This window comes from Acromyrmex echinatior, chromosome 17 (assembly GCF_024713525.1).
Source record: "Acromyrmex echinatior isolate Ae372 chromosome 17, ASM2471352v2, whole genome shotgun sequence".
In the NCBI taxonomy this organism is placed as follows: domain Eukaryota; kingdom Metazoa; phylum Arthropoda; class Insecta; order Hymenoptera; family Formicidae; genus Acromyrmex; species Acromyrmex echinatior.
The window spans coordinates 1,695,361-1,718,247 of NC_141868.1; the positions used below are offsets into that span (position 1 = coordinate 1,695,361).

At 32.6% G+C, this 22,887-nt stretch overlaps 1 protein-coding gene and 1 long non-coding RNA gene across 3 annotated transcripts in view; both read left to right on the forward strand.

Annotated features, from left to right (window-relative positions):
- LOC105152105 (small conductance calcium-activated potassium channel) overlaps positions 1 to 22,887 on the forward strand; it is a 212,826-nt gene that overhangs the window by 91,214 nt on the left and 98,725 nt on the right. The window lies entirely within an intron of this gene.
- LOC147906817 (uncharacterized) lies at positions 4 to 22,394 on the forward strand. The gene is made up of 2 exons (XR_015547939.1): positions 4 to 7,902; positions 7,990 to 22,394. It is a non-coding gene; the product is annotated as an uncharacterized LOC147906817 (long non-coding RNA).

The following is a 22,887-nucleotide window of genomic DNA, read 5'->3' on the forward strand; positions in this document are numbered from 1 at the left end:
GGAGATGACGATTTTTCGCTATCAAGCCCTATTATGCGCGTATACCGGGTGTTCCAGATCTTAACGCCCCCTCGCCACTACTTCTCGGTCCTCGCGACCTTGAATTTTAACGTCTCGGATAAAGAGACCCTGTTATTCCAAATTTGCGCATTAATTAATAAAAGTTTCCTCATGTTTATAAACGCTCGTGAATCAAACTTGTCTTCATCATCGTTCCGTTTAACTGCCCCTTCAATCGTATTAATTTAAATATACATATATAATGATCCGCGCGATTGTGAGGGAAACACGCGATTTCTGGGATACCCTGTATGCGAATTTGCCTTGCATAACGTATGCACATGCACGCACAACGTGACTGTACTTGGCGATGATATTAGCGGAAACATTCGACAAGAATGTTTGACACACCCCGTGTAGATTAAATAACGACATCTAGTAGAAATGGTCAATGCTATGCTTTTACGCGAGCTTCCCTTTTATAATCTTTCACGCCGGACGCCATAATTTCATTTACGTGCACGTAAAATGTGGCGAGAACTGTCACAGACAATTCGTATGAAAGGATAAAAATGTATGAATGCCGTAAACAAAATTTTTGAAAGACAATTGTCCTTCAATCCATGCAGTATATTGTTAGTGATCGAGCATGTGTTAATTCGTTAAATTAATATTTTTCTTTTTTTTAACATTTCCGCATTTGAGTTATTTTCGCACTGGAGGAACTTTTCACAAATATCTGGAACCAATTTCATTCTTCTTGAAATATATTAAAAATTTTTTAAATTTAAGAGATAGTATTTTTTATATCGGATCTTAAATCTAAAATTTATAATTTTAGATTTAAAGGATAGAACAGCATCACAAAATTTAATAGGGAAACATTTTTGATATATTACATTTTTGAAAAATCTAAATACAGTTATCAAGTATATAAAAATCATAAAAGTTTTGTTTAAAACATTTTTTACATATTTCACCGTTTTATTAATAATCAATTTGAACCAATTATAAGCATTAGCTTTGAAGGATTATTTCACTCTTTAAGTCTTAAATTGGGCTAATATTAAAAAAATCTCTTAAATTTTTTTAACAACATACATCAAAAAGAATCGAATCTGTTCCAGACAGTTGTAACAGGTTCCTCGTGAGAGAAAAATGATATTTATGACTATAATTACTTGGTAAAATAATAATGATTAGAAACTCCATTTTTATAGACATTACTATAATGTTCTATGCTAAAAATATATAGTAGATCCGATTGTAATTTATAGTTAAAATTTATGGTTAAAAACTTCATTTTTATAATTATAACGTTTTATAGATGTATAATAAAATTTGCACCAACTCGTTTTTACGCAAGTTATACTTGTTTAGTATATAAAATATTATAGCAATAATATAATTATAAAGCTCTTCTAACTGTAATTACTTTATCATAATTATAGTCATAAATATGCTTTTCTCTCAGTGCTATATTCGAGAAATTTTAATACGACCGTTTAAACGATAAAATAATCCTGCCATAAAAAGCACTTTGTGTATATAATCCGTTCGATATTAAATTTATTTACAAGTTACTAATAAATTTATTTGAAAACATCTGTTTTTAAAACTAATCTCCCTCTGAAAGTACATAATATGCAGTAAATACTAAAAGTAAAAATATTGTATTATTATACTTAAACAGCAGAAATGTATCTTTAAATATTCCAACATGCGAAAGCATTACAGAGACGCATAAAAATGCAAAGGCCGTGTAAAAATGAAGATGCGCGCCTGCAATAAAATCTCGAGAGTTCTCACAAGCTCGGTTCGCGTTAAGGAAAGTACATCTGGCAAATATTGATCGTAACAATCTGCGCTTTATGTCGCTGCACTTCTCGCGTACGGGACGCATTCTCGTAGTAAACGGCGAAACGGACGCAAGAGACGGAAAATAAAATAAAATCTCCTCCCTTGAGCGTATATACGAGCGAACGCCCCCGTATGTATGCGGTCGGTCGCGGAAATCTCGTCTCTTCGCGCGAGAGACTTTTGGTAACACGGTTTTGGTAGCCAAGAACGCGAGTTGTCGGAAAAGATTGCTCGACCGAGCGTCACGCAAAAACTTTCACGAGTTCCATTTCGCGAGACGCATACAAAATCCCCTCCATCTCTTTTCTTTCACAGACGCCGACAGACTTTCCCTAATATTGCGAGAATTTTAAAGTTAGCGGATGCAGCGAACTCGACGCATATATTTCTAAATATCTCAGAAGACGCACAAAGTAATACGGCATGTAATTTGTATTATAAAAAATTGCTTTCAACGGAAAACTTTGTACAAAAATGCAGCAAAAATTTTTTAATTGGTGTTTTCTTCTCAATTTATTTTTGCTCAAATTTTATTCATAATATTATTGCGTTACTTGTTGCATGAAATTATTTAAATAATAACGATAGTTTTTCGTTATTGCGCGCGTTTTTGTATTTAGATAAAGTTAAACGATGCTGCTCTTCACGCGCAGTGAAACGTAAAAAAAATGGCGCCAACGCTGAATTTGGAATCGATCCAACAATCCAACAATGTTAAATTCCCGAACACCGCGCTCGTCGATTGTTATGTCTAACTCCGAATGTACGTAGCTTTTTGATTTTTATCTGCGGATTATATAAAAACGCTTTTCAATATCTGACCTAGCGTAGTCACCGTAAATATTTCAACGCCAACTTTCCGCGCGCGTGAGTAACATTTCACGAAATCGTTTCTCGGTCAAAAATATATAAAGAAAATCGGGAGATTTATTAGGCTATATTTTTAAATTCCACGCACGTTGATTTTCTAATGGAATTCCCTAGTATAATCCGTTTCAACTTTCTTTTTCAATTAGGTCTATAACATTTGATTCAATTTACATATTTGCTCTTTCACTGTGTTCTCTCGAATTTTAACATTCTCGATCACTAACTTTGGCATAAGGATGGAATACAAATTATAGATAAAAAATTATGTTTATTTAAATTATTAATAAAAATTATAATCTTACAGATTCTCACGTTACAATGTACTTTACTTTTTAATTAATAAATCAGAAAATTCTAAAGATTGCAAGAGTATAACACACATTCTACAATAAGTCATTAGTAATAAATCAGAAATCAGGAGCTAGAAATTGATCAATCATACTCAATTATTCTTCTTACATTTGACTGTGAGTAGTCAATTTTTAGCTTCTGACTTCCGATTTATTACTAATGGTTTACTGCAAAATGGCCATTATATTTTCAATATTGTATATTTATACTTAAATTTTAATATGTTAACAATGTATATATGTTGTCAAATTATAGCTACATCGCACAAAGGTAATGTTCAGTATGTTATCCAACAACAGTATGTTGTCCACGACGTATGCGAGTGCCTTGTACCGGAAACAGAGTCAGCAAGCATGAGCAGACTCACAGAGTTTCGTGTTTCGGCGAACTTTCGAGGGAATGCTTGCCGAATGAAAATGGCGTGTGCTTCCGTTCTGGACGTGGAACGCACGATTTCCGCCGGATGTTCCGCAGACATCTGCGACCCCTATGATTTACCCCGAATCATCATTCAAATGCCGCTCAATAACGCCGTTCCACTCTGTATACATGCAAGATGTGTTTCTCACCCAAATAGTTAATGTCAGCAACTTGTACAGGACGATCCAAAAGTACTGCGAAAACTTCCAGTGTATATCAAGGCCGAAAAATAAAGATAAAGTATCTATGCACTGAAAGAAAAGTTCTTCATATTTGTGACTAAGTACATGTTATCATAATTATTACTGCTGTAATATTAGTAATAATAACTGTGTATATAGTTCTATCGACAAATGTATACAGTTGGCAGTCCGAAAATGTTTATATCTACAATTATTATAACCATAAAAGTGGTTTCAATCATTATAATTTAATTATAATTATAGTCATTTTTTATTGTCAACTGTATGTGTCATTACTGAAATTATAACAATAATAATCGCAATTATGATAATCTGTAATTACCATCACAAATACCAAAAATTTTTCTCTCAATGCATTTAGCAATTTATTATTTAAGGATCTCAAAATTTCCAGATCTGAAAATCGCAGATCACATAAAACGATTTGGCTAATCTTAAAAGTCTCATATTCTTGCATTTGTAAAAGAACCTGCATTTCTACATTTTCAATATTTTTAACGTTGAGACGCATCATATTAAAATTTGAAATTCTTGGATTACAAAAATCTAAACGTCTGGAAGAATTTCTACGGTTCCACGGTTTCCAAGTCCTTTGGATTCTGCGTCTTTAGTGCCGCGTCGAGACGGCGAACGTATTTGCATTTTTGGACGGTCAGATCTCAAAGAGTCGGCAATTCTTTTCTGTTGGACTCCTGAGTTCTGATATCCGGAGATTTCAGGATTTTCAAGATCCTCGTGCGAGCGTCTGGCATCTCGGCCACTTGCCAGACGGCCGAACGCTCCCAATGAGAGATGGTACTTCCGGATCGTCCGGTACAGCATGTTTTCGCACGCCTCATCGCCCAGTACTACCAGCAGAAGTTAGTTCTGTTTCCGTTCCGCCAACCCTGACCTGCATTCTCAAACGGCCACGTACGTAACGTATATCAAAAAAGCAGAACGCTGGCCGGTGGAATACCATCACAACCGCTTGGTATGTTCTTTATTTCGCTCTTTTATACACTCACACAACCGCGATCAGTCGATATAAAGCGCACGTGTCAGCAAATTGACGAACAAGGAGCACGATTTCATCCCAACTCGATTACGCAAACGAGATCGAAAGCGCGTTAAAATTATCATTCGTTGTTGACAGTCGTTTTTCTTTTTTTTTTTTTAGATCTTTAATCGTAAACTACATTCTCTGATTAATTGATAATGTTGAACTTCTATAGTTTGAGATCTCTTCTCGAATTCTTCAATTTTTCTGATTCATAATTTTTTTCAATTCATTTAACGAAGAACGTTCTTTTAGATTTATTTCTTTTCGAGATATTGGCTGTAGATAGATTATTGAAAAAGAAAGTAAATCTAGATTTAAACTTGAAGCGTTTCCGCTTAATTAGATCAATTTTTATTTTATAAAAGTACACTGAGGAAAAATATTTGCTATTTGTGACTATAATTACTAAATAATTGTGGTTGGGATATCCATTTTTATCATTATTATTAGTAATAGTAATAATGTTATCTTTAGTTTCAGTTCTATGAAAAAAATATATATAAATCATAATAATTTCAGATATTAATACAACAGAATATCAAGAAATGATAAAGTAAATAGTTTAATTAATGTTATATTTTTATTATTAGGTGTTGGAATTAATTCGTAGCGTTTTTAATGAAAGAATGTTATTTATTTCACATGAGCATTAAAAAATACATTAATGAAAGTACTTCCCATCACTTGTAAAACGCTACGAATTAATTCCAACACCTAATAACATTTTCGGTAAATGTAATTGTAGTTATAATAAATATTATTATTTCTAAAATAAAGGAACAATCACTTTTACGTTATAATTGCATGAATTTATATAATTGTGATTATAGTAATGCAATTAAAGCAGATATGATTTGCATGGTTAAAACAATTATAAATGATATCAATATATATATGTATATGCCCCGAAAATGACTATAAATTATATTTTTAAAATGACTATAGTTTAATTAAAACAATTATAATCATTTTTTTCTCTCAGTGTATAATTTTATTGTTCATTTATTAAAATTTATATAGTTGTAGAGTTTCTAAATCAATTTCTTATTAATTAAATACTTTTAAATCATTGAAACTGTATTCACAGTTCTTCAATTCTTTAAGTGGAGGAATCTTAAAGTATCACAATCCATCAAAAGCGGAAAAACAACGTGAAACAGCAGATAAACGATTGTTCTTGAAAAGCCTTAAGAAAATAGAAATCCGGGTCGTCGTTTAATGGCCGCGCCGAGATTGCGAAAAAAAGAACCGACAGATCAAAAAAAAAAGCTGATCGATCTTCCGATGATCGATGACTACGTACAAATATAGAACATATCTAAAAAACGTTGACATCCCACGTTTCAGAGTGCAGGTGAGCGTTGATATGGATCCAACTTTGACTTAAGTACAGAGTATAATGTTAGTATAGTTTCTTACACGACTGTTGAATTACGTATTCTTGTTAGATTTTTCCATTTCCGCTTCTCAGTCTGAAAAAAAAGCATCTGTAGTCGCACCGAGTGCACAAGTTTGGTATGAAATTTTACAACCCGACTTTCCTGTATTACATGTATAAACATCAAGAGAAGAATTACTAATGTGTAAGCAATGTATTACACGTTACAGCGAGAAGAGGATTATAAAATAACGTCGATAAGTTGTTGACATTTATATAACCTTTAAATGTTAGGGTGGGCAGAAAAAAGTGTTAAAGTGAAAAATTTGTAATGAGGAAGACCCTTTTATTTATCCGTTTTATTTATCATTTCAATCTCAATAAAAGTCAAATAGATATATTCCTCTTCGAAAGAGACGACTAGCGAGATAGATTAAACGCGGATAAAATACATGTAACGAATATTTCAAGCTTTAATTTAATAATTCATGCTTTTTCCGCTAGATTTTTACACCCACTCTAGAATTATAAACAGTTTAATAAATCAGTTTATTATAACATTAACCTTTAATTAAACATTTAATACGAAATGTTATTCTACATTTTATTACAACAAGAGATACTTCTGTATGTATATTAAATATCGGATACAAAAGACTTTTAATATAAAGCCTCTTTAATTAATATTATGTAATTATGATCCACCAATTTCTAACTAAATCGTGATGTATGCGCTTCTCAGACTATTATTATATTCGTATTTATCAGATTTTAATTAAAACCGTTCGTACTCTAAAATCACAGCACGGTATAATGCGATTCCAAATCTGTCTCGCAATTTTTCTCTCTCGAATAACGTGAAAGTCTACAGTATGTTTCGCGCTTCCTCTATTAAACTCACTCGTCGAACATCGCGTAAAGTATTGCATGAGTGAGCGCGGAAAAGCATAAATTAACCGACCATGAAAAAGCTGAATAGGATTCGAAAATGTAATATTTAATCAGTTCTTGCCGCTCTTCTTGCGTTTCTACGTTTCCCAACATTTCCGTGGAGACTCCCAACACTTCCGTGGCGAGCTGCGAGAATTTCTCTTTCATGAGTCCGGCAAAAAATGTTGGATTACTGTCGCACAACCGATTCGCTGCGGGCTCCACGCGCGCGTAAATTCATATATTTCCGTGGAAAAACGATAGGCGATTTCGCAAACAATAACGCCTCGGGATTTCACGTCTGATGCGAGTACCGCGCGCCGATTATTTCGAACGACGGGCGATCGCCGCGAACGACGGCAGCGACGTCGCTCGAGCGACATTGTGATTTCAAACGGGACTGTTCGATTGACATTTTATTAAAATGTCGAAATTTCGATTTTAATGCGGAGAAAAGCGGACAGAAGCGGGATGCGAGCGGATATTGGTTTCGAGAAGTATGTGACTATGCCTTTTGTTTCTCGTTCCTGTGATTTTTCATCCGTTACATTGAGGAACAAATGTTTGGTATTTATAATTATAATTGCATGGTAAAACATTTGATATTTATAATTATAATTGGTAAAACAATTACGATTAAGAATTCCATTTTTATAGTTATTAATGCTATAATAGAAATATCATAATTATATTTACAGCCTGGGAAAGTTACTTTGTAAAAGTAATTAGTTACCATTAAAACCGATCTAAATGTAATCTTGTTACGGACTTTAAAAAATTGAAACCATAGTAAAAAACACCAAAGCGAATGAGAGTAGGGCGTGATAATCAGTACGCAAGATAATAAAGTACTCGTAACAAATCTTATTACTCCTTTATTACATAGTTAGTGATAATTCAGAAATTGTACGTTTCGGAATAAAAGGAGTAATAAGATTTCTTACTTTGCATAGTTACCGGTAGTTAGAAGTTAGCAACTTTAAAAAGTAACGAATTACAATTACAGTTACTCAAAAAGTAACTTTTCAATTACTTTCCTGTTAGCATTGCAAAACGACATAGATAATATTTTGAAAAACAAAATTAAAGTAAGTTAAGGTATAACTACAGTTGAAAAAAGGAATAAAGTTAAGTTAAAATTACTGAAAAAAAATAACTCTAACTATAATTTAGTTCCATGTAAGTAGTTATTTCCCAAACTCTGCAATTCTTCTACATATACAAAAAATACCTATGTATAAGTTGGTACCGAAAACGATTATAAAATATAGCGATTTTCGGTGCCAATTAAATATTTCTTTTATATAAAACTATAAATGTAATTATTATTAGTAACATTACAGTAGTAATAACCACAAATTGGAGTTCTTAACTGGCTTATTATGCAATTATGGTCATACGTATCAAATATTTTTCGGTGCTTCTAAAAATGCTTAAGTGAGAGAACGAAATAGAAAAAGAGAAAAAACAGAGAAAAAGAGAGAGAGAGAGAGAGAGAGAGAGAGAGAGAAATGGAAAGAAAAGAATATGAAGAAACATTCTTCTCTTTCCATTTCTCTCCCTCTCTCCCTCCCTCTCTCTCTCTCTCTCTCTCTCTCTCTCTCTTTGTTTTTTCTCTTTTTCTATTTCGTTCTTTCGCTTAGGCATTTTTTCTTCCGCATAAATGGCAAGCCATATATTTATAAAGCAATGCATTATATCGCGTCGCGTGGAACGGACTGGCCGCTTCCGGCACCGCAACGTTTAATTTTATACCGGACAGATTTTGGAATGAGTCCGTTAACGTTGAAAAATAGCGTGCGAAGAATGTTTAATATAAGCCGGTGTTCTCATATATAAGTACGACGGCACGCAACAGCGAAACAACTGGGGTAATGACGACGAGATAAAGATCGTGCGGACGCGGAAGCGGAAGTAGCGATGCCTGCCCGCAGGAGGGATGTCTTACGCGAAACACACGCGAAATACATTAGCGCGCAGAAAAGTTTTCCATCTCTCGAACTACGTCTCTCCGTTGAAAATTTCCGTTATTATTTTCCCTCTGCGGGCGCTTTTACACGAAGACGGACAAAGTTCAATTTCAAGTTCTACACTGACAATGAAAGAAAAGCTGTTCGGTATTTGTAACTATAATTACATATTATTATAATTATAATTACGACTACTACAGTATTAGTAATAATAACTCTATACATTGTTGTATCAACCAATATGTATAGTTGGCAACCAAAAATGTAATTATAGTTATTATAACCATAAAGATGATTGAAATTATCATAAAAATGATTCAAATTACTATAATTACATAGTTATTTTGGGGGCCAACCATATTAATATGTAATTATAGTTACACAAAATTTTCTCTCAGTCTAAGGAAGAGATGGAAGAAGATCCGAGATAGTCATCCATTGTATAATGACAAGACGAATGACTAAATTAAACTATGTCTAAATTTGACAATCTCAATTATCATTATCGAAACAATAATAGATAATTACTTCCGCAATGCTTACATTCGAACTAGCGATGTTCATCAGCGACGATAATGGCGGTCATTAAGCTTACGTACCTACTTAAATGTCTCAGACTCATTTCTATTAGTGCACCCTAAAATATAGAATAATCCAGCGCGGACGGGTCTCTCTCGATTTCTCGGAATTATTCAAACGGTCTGCGAGCAGCACCGATGATGATTGTCACTTGGATTTTCTTAAGAAAAGATTTATCTTTAACGAAGACAGTTTAATAACGTTTCGTGATAAATCGGACTAACTTTTGCGAATAAATTACCAAAACGATCTTCTGGAAAAGACAATTTTCTTCTCAAATAAAACCTTTTAAATCTAATTCGATTTTTACTTATTTTCGCTTGATCTTTTGCGAAGAGATCTGTAGCACATTTTTTAAAATAAACATATTTTCATTAATTTATCGGATTAAATAAATGGAATTAAAGGAGGAAATGGTAATTAAAGGAGTAATGAATAATTGAACATTTTACGAAGAGAACAGAAGGAAAGGATTGCATTGGAGGGAAGTAGAAAAACTAGAAAACTAATTAATGGACGCAAATTCCTCTCGAGGTATTTTGAATATGAAACCTAATTAGGACGCTAAATTGATGCGACAAAAAGCCGGAAGCTGGACCGAATAGTGCTTCTTGCAATCCTCTTAGGATAATAATCCGATATGGATCTTCTACTGTAATGTTAGTTGCTCATTACAAGATTCTTAATCTCGATAATTTCTATCATGACAAATGTACTCCGAGAGAAAAAGGAGTGCCAACAAAGGAGTGCCACTATTATTATATAATGAACTTGTTATATAATAGCGCAAAGAAGCAGAGTATATTAAAAAGAAAGATTTCTTGCAGATAGAATTATTTATATGTTTCTATCTATAATTTATAATTAATTTTTGTAATTAATCTAAAATAAAATAAAAAACTATTCTGCATTGAGAAGGAAATGCGTTTGTGACTATAATTGCATGATAAAATAATTATATAAGTAGAAGCTTCATTTATATCATCATTACTGTTATAATGTCAGTAATAATAATCTTATTATTTATAGTTGCATCAGTTATGAAAAAATTATACTATAACTAATATAAATAATATGAATACTATAAATAATTTCAAATATTAATATAACAAAATTTAGTAAAATTTCAAGATATAAGGATGATAAATGAAATAAACATTTTCATATAATAAATACACAGTTATAATAAATATAGCTGCTTTCTTATTATCTATGTGATAATAATAATTAAAAATTATATAAAGAAATAACAAAGAAATAATTACTTTTACAACATAATTGCATAAATGTTATAAAGGTCAAAGAAACGGGAAAATTTTAAAAAGTAAAATAAGAGCTTAAAAACTTTATTCAATTAATTTTAATTACATCAAAATTTAGAGTATAATATGCCATTTATAAATCATCTCATTAAATTTATTACGCAGTTGACGGGTCGCAAATTGTGTTAGTAAGATTTGACAGACACCATTGTGCAACCTTGTTGATGCCATTTAGTGAACATGAAACATTGGAATTTGCTGAAAATCATATTATAATTAGTGACTACATCCAAATTGTTCATAGAGAGTTTCGCCAACACTTTCATCAGGATTGAATAAAATTGATTGTGAGGATAATCATTTTTCTTAGGAATAGAATGATATTTTTCTATATGTAACAATGATGATCGTAATATAACTGAAGCGGCTATAATTTGCATGATTAAACTAATATAATATAACATTATAATCAACAAAAGCTTTAGTTATAAACAATAAGAGTCGTAACAGGAGTGTGTAAGATATCTTTGCCTAATTATCCTTTATTTCAAAATAATATATAATGTTTTCGATTATCTATCTGTATATATATTTATTGTACATAAAAATTGCTTGCCACCGATGATTTTACATTCCCCATAATCAGTTCCAATTTAAATTCGCCACAATACATTCTCAAAACGTTATATGTTATTTTGAAATAAAGGATAATCAGGCAAAGATACCTAGGCTTATGTGCTCCTTGTTACGATTTTTAATATAATATAAATATGTAAACATCGCGAAAATGACGACAAATTATTATTAAATCATTATTAATTGATAATATATTATTTTCTCGCAGGGTGATCGATAGTTTTTGATAAAAAAACTGCGATGTTACCGTTTCAAAACAGTAAAATAAAAAATGTATCTTGCGATTATTTTCGAATTATCACTCGTTCGGAAGTCAGGAGGCAACTACATCTCCTCGCGAGTGATGTTGCAGACTGACATAATAACCAGATGAAAAATGAGGTCGGGAACGGCACCGTTCGCTCGCCACCGGACGCCGTCGGACGTGCCGCGTGTTTTACCACTGGCAAGTAGTTGTGTAATGCGCGTCGGAATGCCAGGAGTATGTTTTCCCCTCCAGTATACCGGCGGGCCAGTAGTACATCACGCGCCATGTCAGCCGCAGCGCACGGTCGCCGTCAGCAATGAAAACGGTCAAGCGCATATGGTTAGGACAATTGCTTTGAGCATAGTTCCGTTTTATAATTCCTGTTTGTACAAAGAGAGAGAGAGAGGGAGAAAGCGAACTACGGATTGTGTGATGAATTCACGGCTGATCACGCGAAAGGGTTCGGGTCCGCCAAAGGATTTAACGAAGACGAGATTTCCTGACGAGTTAAAAGACGACCCGAGTGCAGTTTGTGACTTTCGGACAGACACGTCCGACTGGCGGAATCTCATTTTAGTTAGAAAGTCGGAAGTTTTACGAAAAGCACGTTGGTCGAACATGGAGGATCAGCGTGAAATTTACCAAATTCGAGAGTAGGAGGACATCCATGTGTTTGCTAATTAATGTGTTTTCAATGTAACGTGACCAACAATGCTAATCAATATAAATCCGTTTAATGAGCTGTAATTTCTCGTTGACAGGAAAGTCATGGAAGAATTTTCCAAATGACGCGCATCACAACGTATAATTAATTAAACAACGCGTGTTATATAAACGGTCATTTAAATTTTCGTTTATTTGACGTATATATCAGATTCTCGATCGATACATTGACAAAGAGAGAAAAGTAGTTGGTATTTGTGACTATATAATTGATTATGAGCGCCATTTTCATGGTTATTACTGCTATAATGTTAATAATAATAATCGTATTTATAATTGTACCAAAAATATATATCAGCATAAAAAAGACTATAAATTATAATTAAGTTATAATAATTGCAATTACTTTTTCGTTTATTCAGAAAAATCACGAAATGAATAATAAAACATAGCTTGATTCGCAAAATTGTCGCCTGTGAATTTTGCATATCTTCCTCCAACGGTGCGATACGTTTTTTTTTTTTTTTTTTTTTCGACCGCGAAACTATCTCGCGGCATTTTCGTGAAAATGATAACGGTAGCAGATAAAATCCCGTGGGCACGAACTTCGTTATAATCGCCCGAAAAAACTGCAAGGTTTTAATAACGTCGTAAAACCTTGCACGTAATACGTTACGGCGGGCGCGCTTTTTCCGCAAGACCTTCCGGTCCGCTCGTAAAGATGGCTGTTAAAATTGCACATCGCAAATGTCGTCCGACATTCTCGCGAGCCAAGTCCTCATGTTTTAACTCGTTCACGTTACATTACATCCGCGGCTGTATTTTCTCCCTTCGCGCTTTATCTCGCGCGATTCCGACCGTAGTTTCGACGCTCCAAGTATAGGAACTTTCGCGCATCCCGAATCTATATGTGCATCCCGCACATTAATTTCTCATCGCGCAGAGTATTGCGGGTATCTAATATTCTATCTCAGCCCGCAGCGCGGATATGAAACAACGCTTCGTGGAACTGTTCGTGGTTACAGTACGCGTTAATGGAACAACAATTTGCTTCGGGCACCTTAATGAATCGCAATTCAGCGAATGCACTTCCGGTATACGGCAGTCATTGGTGTGTGTCGCAAGTATCTTGTTAATTATTCAACGCATTCGTCTGTTAAATCATTGGTGCTCGAGAGAACAAAGTAATTGAGAAAACAAGCAGACAATAATTTGATCACCAATCTTGACGCGAACTTTGCAAATTTGCGAATTTTAAATACAAGAAAATCAGAATGCTCAAAGTTACAAATATTTAAAAATTCTGTACTTTCATGAGATTACGCATTGATGCGTCTGAATTCATATTTTTAATATTTAACTGTCAAATTTGTCGTCAACGTTAATCTCTGAGAGACTCAAAGTCGAGAAATGTGACAATTGTTTATCAGATATATAAAGTCAATTATAAATAACAATAAATAAATATAAAAAGTATTTATTATATATATAATTATAATTGTATATATTTAAATTACATCTATTATATGTATATAATACATATTTTTTATGATTCAAACAAATATAAGAAAATTATAAAGAGAAAATAATTTTGTTTTTAATTATTGATATTAATATTTGATTGTTTTTCAAGGAGTCACATTACTTTGACAGGGTAAACTAAACATACGTTTAAGATTTTTTTTTAAGTAAATTATTACGTAGAATTAATTCCTATTTTAGTAATATATTCTTAGAAATATATTATATAATAGGTATCTAAAGTACAAATTTACTGAGTATTAAAGATTTTAAATAAAAAATGTAGACAGTGGAATATTTCCCTTCATTGCGAATGAGTGGCACGATTTCGCGGAGGGTGGTTTGAAAACATAAAGTGCAATGTTTTCTTGTAAATCAATGAAATAACTATGATGAGAATAAATATAACGGAACTGTGATGAAATGGATATAATATTTGTAGCGTGGGATTTTTTGTTGAAAATAGGGAAAAAGGCTTGATTTTGAAGAAAAATTTTTTTCTGTTCTATAAAAACGAAATTAAAAAATTTGTTCTAAACAAATAACATATGGAAAAAATCCTATACTGCATTGTTATTCCATCATTGTTATTCCGTCTGTTTGCAAACAAATATTTCACTTTTTTACTCCGAACCCTCCTGGCCTCTGAAAACGCCATTTATTAGCGGAAGAAGAACATATTTCACTCTACATTTTTTATTTAACATTTTTAATACATGTTAAATTTGTAATTTTAAATACTGTATAGTATATCCCCCAACAAAGAAAAAGACTAATTATAAGTAAAATTATTCTTTACCGGATAAATAAAATCGTCACCCAAATATAGGTAGTCAAAGTGCTAAAATGTATTGAAAAAAAAATTAGACAAATGACAGCACACGGTATATTATCTTAAATTAAACTAAAGACTCTGAATCAGGAGATTTTTCGAGTTTGTGATACAAACGTGTTCGTTGATTCCGGATACATTGCGGACGAACGTGTCGTATCGCCATTCGCCAAAAAGAAAAACAAATTGTATTGACAGCGATTACAGAACGCGGGAAAACGATAATTCTGTCATTGCAGCTCGTTTTTATACGAGTTCAATAGCAGGGACGGACGCCGGTGACTTTCGTGCCACGTGTTGCGCGCTTATTGTGCACGCAGCATGCACGGTCGCCTTCCACGAGGATTTTCGCGAGATTTGCGCTTGAATGATGGAGCGGCGCGCGAATGGAGACGATAACGCTGGCATTGCGAATTTATAAAGTCTCGCAGACTCTCGAATTTCAGACTCTCGCTCGTTCGTCCTGCTAACATTTTAGAGAATGGCTGCCACGGCTCCATCGCGCCGCAATTCATACCGCCTGGTATTTAATGCTGAACGCGAAGGATTTATTTTTGTGCTTCGCGAAGGTGAGAGAATGTTGCATACGTGCGCGCATACGTTCGACACGGATAACGTTGATCCCCGACACTTCATCATGTGCTAAAAGCTTTCGATCTCGGCTTCACAGCTCGCGATGTTTGGCGAACTCCTGTACGTTCAGAGAAAGCAGAATGATTCGTGACAACTCTGAAACTGGAATACCTACTCGCAAATACTGGTTTTATAAAGTTGCGAGAACGAGGGCTGTACTGAAAACTACTGAATCGCAGATTCAACAAATGTGACGTAATATACACATAATATTTGTACCTGTGGTAAAAATTGTTGGTCGAAATATTATACTATTTCATTAATGTCGTTCGTGTAGATTATTAAATAGTTGTAAAATAACAGTTATAAAATAATAGTAAGAAATTTACGTATTATGACAATTATATTGTTTCACTTTATGCTTACTTTTACCAATGTAGATTAATTTTAATCTCGGTTAAACTTACTCTTCATCTTTTTCCTAATCTTAGAACTAAAAAACGATAAAGAGTAAATTAAATTGTTATTAAAGTTGATCCATATTAGTGGAAATGGACATTTTTCTTATTGTTAGATAAGTTATACCATAACGACACATAATGGAAAAAAATTGCCGATACTATGACATAGGTTTACTAAAAATATCCCCTTATTTCTTTAAAACTAATTATTGTATTTTATACTGATAAAAAAACATGATCTGTTCAGATAATTAAACAAGTAAAAATTCATAATTTATATATTTGTGGCTTGTTTCTATACAAAATCAGCTAAAAACGAATTCAGATGAGAAAATAAAATTTTTGCGTTCCTTTTGCAAATTGCGTAGTTTAAATAACAACGGCTGTATTATTCATAATATTATATCATTTAATTGTAATTTTCTTTATTACATTTATTTATATATTTATTTGTTCTTTTTTTTCATAATATAGTTTTAAATATAAAATATGGGTACAACATAATCTCTAACACATCTGTCTGTGACAGACCATAAGCTAACTTATCTTTATAGTGTTGCAATATCAATCCTATCGGATTTGAAGGCAATCGTGAATTTATGGGAAAGAAAGAAACTGTTGCGTTATATGTGTGCGTCTGCAGAACAATACAACGAATACATATAAATCAATAAAAAACGTTTTATATTGAAGTGAAAATCTTCTAGAAAATTTTATATATTCACTGTAGATATTTTGTACAGATGACTCCTGAAAGAAAAAGAATAGAAATATGTGCATTATTGTCTATTGTCAGTTTTGAGAACAATTTTATCAGACGTTTATTTTTTTATTTATTATTACGTTTATTTCTTATAGAAAAGTTAATTAATGCAAAATCGCTAACATTATTATAAAAACTGCTATATTTGATAGAAGACACTTTCCAGTTTGAATTTATGTTTCTAAAGCTTTATTAGCCTTTGTTTATGAAATATAGTCCAAAAACAAAATGGTATGTCGGTATCTTTCTCTACACTTTTTGTATCGATAATATATTTATTAACAGGAAATTATAAAATTTACGCATAAATATTATTGAGCAGAAAATATTATTAATTATAAAAATTCGCCTTTACTCTAAATAACTCTCTTTGCTTATTTTTCTTAATATACTTTTTTTTACACAAGTATTTTACGTTATTATTCTTTATGATCTGTGCACTGTTTATTAGAAAAATTCATTTGCTTTATACCCACAACTTGTTCATCTTTCTTACTGCAATTAACTTTATAATGCATAATAGAATTGCCGTGTATTGTATTTCTTCTCAACTTTCTGCCGTTGATACTATTTTCTTCTGTGAGTGCATACTGAGACTATACTGTTTTACAAAAATTCTGAATTTTTTAATCTTAAAGCTTTAAAATTTTGATCTTGAACCTTTTTTGAAATGTCTATTTAAAAATATTTTTTTCAATTCAAATTTAATATATTTGTATTTAATTAATGTCATCATTATAATTTAATATGATTATTATAACATTTTAAATATTTTCTAAAAATAAACGCTATGATATGCTAGATTTATGATATTTAACCTACCTTTGGGAATGCGTGGGAAAAACGAATCCTTTTCAAAGACGAAAAATTTTTACTTCTTTTATCTTTTTCTTCTTCCTAGCTCTTAAAGATAAAGGCGGAACGCGGTGAAGAAGAGCCTTTCTTCTTTTGCTCATTTTTTTGTAAATGCACATCTTGATCCAGCTTTGATCGTAAAGCCTTTTTGCGAGAAACAGAAAGAAAATGGCCGCAAGAAAAGAAAGAAACTTTATGGCGATCTGAGTTTTACCATTGTGATATATAGACATTGCTCTTTCTCGACACTTTCTCTTTTTTATCTGTACTTTATGCATCAGATTATTATTACGTTCGAAGTGACTCAGCTAAAGAAGTTTTTTCATTGAAAACTCGAATGACAATTTGTTTCAATACCTTCATATCCGATAAGTTACATAAAAAAATAAAACACTGATTTAATAAAAATAGAAAATAATAAAACAGTGTAAAATTTAGACTAATTTTTTTCTAATTTTGTCAAAGTAACTATTTTTAATAACTCGAATATTTGGAACTTCTAAATTTTCAGCCTTTGGGAAATCATAGACATTCCTGAAATTGCTTTAAACATTCTTAGACTTGTAGAAATTCTTAGAACTTGCAACCCTCTTGGGAGCTTTAAAAACCTAAGATCTTGCAAGTTCAGCCTCTTAGAATTTTCCATCTTACTAGAATTTGAACGCTAGACATTTTAAATATTTGAAAAAAATAAATCTTTCAAATTCGGTGCATATATACATGACATTCCATAAAATATTAATCAATCGCGTGCATATTCACTGTGTTATCGTATATCGATTGCGAGAGAAAAAATATTTAATTTTTATGACTATTATTGAATATTGAAATAATTATGATAAACAATTGCATTTTCATAGTTATTATTGTTGCTAGATAATAACAATTATTATGCGTACATTATATATATATGATTCTATATATTAAGAAAATTATTCAGTTGACACTGGAAATAATTATATTATAATTTTTGATCGTAGCTATATATTTTTGCATATAAAACTATATTATTATTATTATATATTATAACAGTAAAAAATGGAATTCCTAACCGTAATTATTTTATCATACAATTACAGTTATAAACTTGTCAGTGTAGAATATACAGTGAGTGCAATAGTATTCATCACAGAAAAAATATTTTTCAAAAAACCCTGTTTTTAGAAAATGAACATTATCCGAGAGATGACTCATCGAATTTGATGTCGAATCAATATCGATACAATATCGAGACCAATTTATCGAGATGTCAATTCGACAAATATAATTGACAGTCATTTCTTGCTGGGTAATTCTGAATTTATTTATTCATAAAGAATAAAATAGAATAGAATATGTTTCATAAAATTATATATACCAAAAAGATATTAATTATTAAAAATATATTATCTTAAAAGTAAGCAAAAATTAAAAATTGTATTATTTAAACGCTCAAAAAGTAGTCGACAAAGCTTAGCTTCTAAAATTAGGAATATAAATGCGAAGCTCATTTCGTTTATGTTAGAACAGAATGTATTTATTGTATAAAATTGCTAATTAATATTTATTTCCTTAAAAAATAGGGCTTTTTTTATAAAAAAAATTTCCTCGTACCAATACTGTTTAAATTCACTATATATCTATTAAAGATAGTTAATAGATGTAATAAATGCATAGATTTGCGTAATCAACGCGCTCACCGGATCATCGATACACCTGCCTGCGCGATTATACACGATCCATCGTGCGCCTTACATAAATCAACGTAATGGACACCATAAATTCCTCGTATGACGTACCGCTTCGTGCTGCGCGTCTCGCGGAATCCGCGCAGGATCTGGTTACGGGTGTACTCTTGAATAACACCGTATTGTACCTCATGAATTATTGATAGCAATATCTCGATATCGAGTCCCCAGGAAATATATCTCGTGCAAAACACGGCAGGCCGCATATCGATTTCTACACCGTCACGTAGATTAAAAACCACCGCGAATATATAGAGACAATTAATTCTGGATCTTCAACACTCCTCGAATTTCGAGACGGAACTCGCAACGAATTTCATCATTGAAACTGTAATTTTTTTTTAGCCTTCCAATATTTTTTGTAGCTTTACCAGTTTTTGAATCAATGCTTACATTGAAGATTTTCTAGGTGCGCTCGAAGCTCTAGAGTTTTGAACCTCCAAAACTTAGCTCTATGGTTGACGGAACTCTGGGACATGAAGGGCGTAGCTATTTTGGAATCTCAGAAGTCCGACGCTCCCGTGGAACTTGGCAGCGAATTCGAAATCTTTGACGCATTTAGTACGAAACATCCGTAGCTTTGAAACTTCAGGGTTTTAGAGGCTCGAAATATCAACGGGGTGCGTCATATCGATTCCCGCTGTCACGCGGAAATTAAAAAACGATATGGCAGGCCGCAGTAGCAATATAAATCGCCTTGACATTTATACGGAATGCGTAACAAGCTTCTACTGAAAAATTCATGAGCAGCAGTCGCGATCGAGTCGTTCGACGATTCGCGATGCGTATGTTCATTCGTTGAATTTTTATCGATGATTATTTAGCGTATTATTTAAATGCTTAAATAATCACGTGTGCATGCATTCATATATTATATTTTTGACCATGTTGTGTTAATACAGCAGAAATAATGTAGTAGCACACATAAATTAAAAAATATTCCGCGAAATTAAAAATTAAAAATATACCACACACTGAGCGAAAAAGTGGCTGCAATTACCGTAATTTATTTAACTATAATTTATAGTCATTGTCAACCATATATTCTTTGAAACTAAAACGTTGTGGTAAAAAGTGTTAAATAAAGAAATCGTGTTGTATTTTTGGAAGAAAAGAAGATCGGCTTTGGATGTATAAAGAAGAAAATCTGGGACAACTTGTAAACTCGTGCACGCGTAAAGAATGCTCAAGCTAAATGTATTAAAGCAGTGCGTTTTCCTTTTGCTCAATTTATGAGCGTAATCTTTGCTTTTGTGTTATAGAAATGCGCGTCGCAACTTCGAGGCGTTTGCACACCGCGCGTTTTTCCTTTCGTATCGTGGGATACGGGATGCTCGTGAATCATAATCGAAGCGGAAGTTACATCCGCGATATAAACGAGTTTTTATAAACGGTGTCCCGTAAAGTGGAAGAAGATATATATCAAGATGTGCACCGAAAAATCCTTACCTTGCCTTCTCACGAAAGAAAGGCCGATCTTCGTGAAAAAGAGACTATCTACGTCGATGATAAGTTGGGACGCGATAAAACAACCGGTTCACAATTCCTAGTGTCTCCGATGTGTTTTATTTATACGATCAGCGCAAAATGTCGCTGAGAAAATATCTGCATTAATTCTTAGTGAAATGGTTCACAGACCGCAAAGTTTCGTGTATTAGTTGCACGGGACACGAAGCGGCGACTATCGAACTGTAAGGGTTATTGGCAGTTTCCACGGAGGCGCATGGACGGTATTGGTGCTCATCGCTTTTATCGAAATTACGAACTTTATAGACTCCACGACAGCCGTCACTTGTTCGTATCTGTGCCGTGTATCTTTTGGCGGCCGATATCTCGACAGCGATAGACATTTACGACTAATGCTCTGTTCGTCGAACGAACGCGTCTCCGTTGCGGAGATTCCGGTCGTTTTTTCTGTTTCTACAGCATTACACTGAGAAAAATTTTTGTAACTATAATTACATATTACTGGAATTATGATTATATATAACTGCTATAATATTAGTACTTAATAATTATGTAAATTTTATCAACAAATATATACATAGTTGGCACCAAAAATGACTACAAATTGTAGTTATTATTACTATAAAAAATGATTGCAATTATTTTAATTTAATTTAATTTAATTTATCATCTTTTGGGTAAATTATATTTAGATTTTTTATAGCGATAATAACTATAATTTGTAATCATTTTCCGTGCCAACTATATATATATTTTTTCTAACAAAACTATACATATAGTTATTATTATTAACATTACAGCACTAATAACCATAATTATACGGTAATATGTAATTATAGTCACCAAAAATCTCCTGTTCTTTGAATGCATGAATTAAGGATGACTTATTTTTATGACTAAAGCTGTATCTCATCATAAATTAACTTTAAGTATTAACTTTAGGCCACTTGTCATGAGCCTCTTATCTCATCTACTCATTGTATAGCATAAATCATAATTCGGATCATGTCCGTGATTGAAAATGCTGAGGGTAATAGGTTAATCAATCCCCAAATCATGTTCGTCTCTTTTGAGTTTAGGCTGTTTTTATTCTCGTCACGTGTGTCGCGAATTGCAGGAGTCACGATCCGCCTGTAAAATGGACTGTATAGTGATACAGTCTTTTATATTGTTACAGACACATAGTCGTACGTTGCTACTCGAGAGAGCGAGTTACTACTACAGTTAATTTCTTTTATCATCAATAACTTCATATCGACATTCCGTCTCGGTATGATTAAAGTTGAAGATTCAAGGATCGAAAATATACGAGTCTAGGAATCGAAAATCTCACGTTCCGAAGACATCGAGATCCAATAATTTCGGAAACATATATAATAATAATATATCTGAAGAAGCTGAGGATTTATCTCCCAAAAATAGTTGAGACTGTAAAAGGTTCAATAATTCAGGGTTGTAAAAGACTGCAGGTCATCGAATCAAAAGCCCAGAAAGAGCACACACATCAGATACTTCATAATTTACAGATATCCATGAAAAAGTTCCATCAGAAATAATATTTGGTCATGAGAATGGCATTTATTCTCCCGTCTAATCTAATTTTGACATCCTTGTTGGTACTATCGGAAGACATTGTCGTCGAGGAGTCTTAAAGATCCGAACTCATCGACGTGATTTAGGTCGCAAGCACCAACGATGTGGATTTATTTCGCTTCCACACACTGTTAAAACTTTTTCCATTCTTGCCTTTTCTTGCCCGTGTTGCGCACAATAAAAAAAAAGAAGATGTGACCTCCGTTTGTGCTCGCGTATCACATCCCGCGTGTTTCACCGATCGGAAGTTCTTAAGACAGTCATTTTCAAGTCCAATATTCTCGCTCCTGAGATATTGTATTTATCGTTAAAAAGTTTCAAAAGTTAGTGCCTCGTGGAATATTAAAAAGTTAGATCTTTCAAGACAAGGGTACCAAGGTATTTGATGTTTAAAATTGAAAAGTTAATAACATGAAAATTCTAATTATCGGAATAATTTATAATAAATTTTACAAAAGAATTATTAGTTGTCACACACGACAATTTTGTTTATTATACAAAAAAAATTGCCATGTGACAATTCATGCACTAACAATTTTTATGAGAAAAAATTTTTAGTGTTTTGACTATAATTACATGTTATCATAATTATATAATTATAAAATTAATAATAACTCTACACTGAGAAAAAAGTTTCTGTTTCAAAAAAATAGTTAGTTTAAGTTTAAACAAATATTAAATTCA